A 4,399-nucleotide genomic window follows, 5' to 3' on the forward strand; every position below is an offset into this window, starting at 1 on the left:
GTCTTATTATGGGACTCCTCGTGGATGAGCACTGCTGAGGAGTCCCATAATAAGACGAAACGGCCATCCAGTGCTTCCAGGTTTTCCATGATGGTTAAGCTTCAATTGACTCACGCTTTCAATTATTTATATTTATCTTCACCTTTTTGTTCACAGTTTCACTGTAAAATTACTAGAATAAATTCTTAATGTCTAGTCCTATATCAAGCCCACATGGGATATTCTAGATAGACCAATTTATTCATTCTTCTTAATTCACATATCTATCTTGTTGATTATTTCCTTATTAACTTTGCATGTGTTAATCGCTCACTCTACTCAGTACATATCTGTAACCTGTTTTTTGTCTGACTATAAATATTGAGTCACGTTTGGTTAAATCTAGTTGGCTCATATGCCATTTCCGATCCTTTTCGCTTCGTTCCTTCCCCTCTTCTCTTTCTTTGCGTTGTTTATTGATCGTTTGTCTGGATCAGTGATTGTATTTGACTTATTTAATTCCCTTATTCACTAAGGACATTTAAGTCACTAATCATATACAACGGTTGTCGGTATGTATATTTCGGTAAAAATCATTCATACAATCTAAATGTAGTTAGATACAAGGCCACAACTAAAATTGATCATGATTATTACAAATTTACTTCAACATCATTAGCTTTTTATGATCGAAAGTTAACATTAATTTTGTAATGTTTTCTTCGTAATTTATCCAAATTAGGTCAATATTTCATTCTGCTTTGTTATTGAACCTTCATTCATTCATTCTAATCTATAGTTTCTAAGTTCGTATTATCATTAAAGTATAACATAGTTCAAATGTATAATTGAAAGAAATCTGTACAATATGATCACATGATATGTATTTATTCAAATAGAGTTCTAGTGAGAAGCAGCAACCAGTGGAGTTCAACTAGGTCTATTGGGAGATATCAACTCGCTGAAGACAATGATGAATGGTTGCTCAATTTTGTGGATTGGTTGAAGTTAAACATTAACATCGTTGGATGCCAGCCAGCTCAGTGGTCAAGTGGTTGATCGCTTGCGCGCGAGACTGATAGGTCCTGGGTTGGAATCTCGCGAGGCGGGATCGTGGATGCTTACTACTAAGGAGTCCCACAGTAGGACGAAACGGCCGTCCAGTGCTTACAGTTTTCCACGGTGGTCTAGCTTCAATTGACTCATGATTTCAACTATATAAAATGGATTGTAGTAGAATTGGCTAGAAAATTCAGTAACATCGTTTTCGATATGGATCGCGGCATAAGTTTACAAATCGACTATTTAAGATGGCAGAGACTAATGGTCAAGAAAATTAAGTGAAGACTGGTTTGAATTGTTTTTCTGGCTAGCGTTTTTTAGCGAGTTAGTTTTTCTACGGGATGGGGTCGATAACCCTATGCCCAACCCTCATCCTTTACCCAGGCTTGGGACCGGCAGTAACTCTAGAAGAGCTACAGGCGGAGTTAAGTAAAGACTATATTCTTGTAAATTTTATGAATATTCTTTAGGTTTCCGATCAATCTGATTTAGGCTTAAATGAAATGTTATGAGATTGTTTATGGAAAAAATAAGGAGATTGTAAGGATATTGAGTAACTGATTGTAAACTGTTACGTTTTAATTCAATATTCCAGTAGTCTTGATCATTTTACGGAGAGACTACAATTTATGAAGGTACAAGTATTTATAAACAGTTGTCTACGCAAAATACTCAACATCCATTGGCCGGGTACTATCAGCAACAGCCTTCTGTGGAAGAGGAAGAACCAACTTCCACCTGAAGAGGAAATTAGGAAAAGACGTTGGAAGTGGATAGGACATACATTAAGGAAATTACCAATGTGCATTGCAAGGCAATCCCTAACTTAAAATCCTGAAGGGAAGCGGAAAAGAGGAAGGCCAAAGAACACATTACTTTGGGAAATAGAAGCAGATATGAAAAAGGATGAATGTTAACTGGAAAGAACTAGAAAGGATTTTTGAGGACAGAGTTGGATGGAGAATGCTGGTGAGCGGCCTATGCTCCTCGACGAGGGGTAACAGGCGTAAGTAAGCAAGAAAGTATAATTTATGAACGAACGAATGAAACAGATTTGCATTTTGACATGAAATTTATTCATCAATTTGTCTAAATAGCATTTTCACAATTTAGCTGATATTATTTCGTAATGTAAACCATAAATCTAATTTCTAACCCTAACCATCAATTGTAAATCATAATCCTTATTCTTTAAATTGTTACATAATGTTTATTTAGCTCTAGCACGTAGGTGTACATTCTCAAGGTCACTTTAGAGTTGCTCAAAGGTCATCCATACATTATAATCTCACCCTTTTTACTTATGTTCATTTGTCATTTCTCACTAGTACATAATTCCAAACTCAGACAGTCAGTCAGCTACAATGTAGGACCAGGCACACATATGCATCGGTCCAAGTTGCCATACCTCGTTAGCACAACAAAATGAACACCAGATTCATAGAAGTAGTTCATTTAGTGGTGGTAATATATAAAAGATAGGTTATATATAGGAAGGAAGACAGATATGAAGCAATTTTAATCTCAAGGTTTAAGGGAAGACAAAGAGTGTATACACCTAGACCATTGTGATCGATTCTGAGCCATGCCATCCAGATTCTCAAACTATTGGGTACGATGGTCGCGCGGATCCCAACCAAGTAGTCTTCATCTACCAACATGGCTCAGACTAGAAGTTAGTGACTTCAAGCTTTGATACCACGTTTTGGTTTGGGCACCTCTAATTTTATTTCAAGCATCCTCAAAACTAGTTAGCATAGCACGTCGTGGTAATCGGTGTTTAGGCATACGTAACACATGGCCCAACCATTTCAGTCGATGAAGATTCATAACCTCATCAACTGATTTACCATCATCATTCCGTAATACTCAGTGTCTAACCTCACTATTACTTTCCCGGTGATCCCAGCAATATTTCTAAGGCATCTGTGGTTGATTTCCAAACGAATATATTATAAATATATAGTGTTTTTATATCAGTTGATATTTATCATTGTTTCATCTGTTACCTTTAAATTATACCTTGGAAATAACCTTGAAACACATTTTACTTTCATTCAGATAAGTTTAAAAAAAAATACCCCCCCCTATCTGTATTCTTAATTGTATTTATTATTATTAATTAAATGAATAAATATACAATTAACTTAATTAAGAATCCTGTAATTATTAAATTTAATTTAACTAATTGGTTTCTATGATTCAATCACAGATAATTTATGGAAATAAAGGGGAAACAGTAGATCTGGATTTCATTCTAGTTGAGATTTATCAGTAATAAAGGGGGGGGGGTTACTGGTTCCTATTGCATTTAAACCCATGTCATTACTTTATCGATCAGTTTTAATCAATTACCTATCTCTGTAAGATTAGACGGATCATATGCTTTCAAAAACCGAACTGGTGAATAAGAAATGAAAATATTACCAATTTGAAATAAGTGAGTTATTCATCTTATTCAAGAGAATAAAGATTTCCATGGATCTTGATCGTCTTCTTTTTGCACAGTAACCAAGTCAATCCCAGTGTCTGAGTCATGAACATTACTAAATTAGGAGAGACATCGATCTTTTGTATGAGTGAAAGATTTGAATTGACTAATCAGAGAATATTAACTAATATTATGTTTTTCTGATCCTTAGTACTGATCAAATTCTATGGATCACGATGCACGAGATGTTTAGTCTTTGAGGCTAGTGACTCTTTTATGGATTGATTTGATTAACAATAAATATTAGACAAACACGGTATTGATCACTACTTATTGATCACTCTCAGTAGTTTCTATTGCATTAATTCTCATCGTGGATTGATAACAGTTAAATAACTACGGAGATATAGGTAACAAGCGACAGCTTCTTCATCCTAGTCTGGGTTAGTTAGCAGTAATCCCCAATAACCTAACACGTTCTCGATAATAGTAAGTCTAAGATAAAAAGATCATCATCATCATCATCAATCGCTTTGGTGTTTCACATTCATCATTTCACATCATAAAACGCTCATGGTCGGTTACTTTTCTACATCTAAAAGTGCAATTATAACACCTTAAAAGTACAATTGATCATGTCATTCAAAGAGAAAAAAGGTGAATTAAATGTAAAGGAACTATAATTAGGTCTACAATGTATTAAACATGATAATAACAAAGTATTTAAGGTCAACTCCTTTTTAATTGGTATACACTTTAACCAGATATAAATTATAAATTTAGATAAATAATTCTTATCTTAAGAAGCATACAGCTAAAATGAATGTTTAGAGATCAATCAAGAGTTTAGTATGTAAAATCAATAAGAAGATTTAAGCAACTAGTCTCATTATAACCTGATATCTATATATGGCTATCAGGACTCAG

This window comes from Schistosoma mansoni, chromosome 2 (genome assembly GCF_000237925.1).
Source record: "Schistosoma mansoni strain Puerto Rico chromosome 2, complete genome".
In the NCBI taxonomy this organism is placed as follows: Eukaryota; Metazoa; Platyhelminthes; class Trematoda; order Strigeidida; family Schistosomatidae; genus Schistosoma; species Schistosoma mansoni.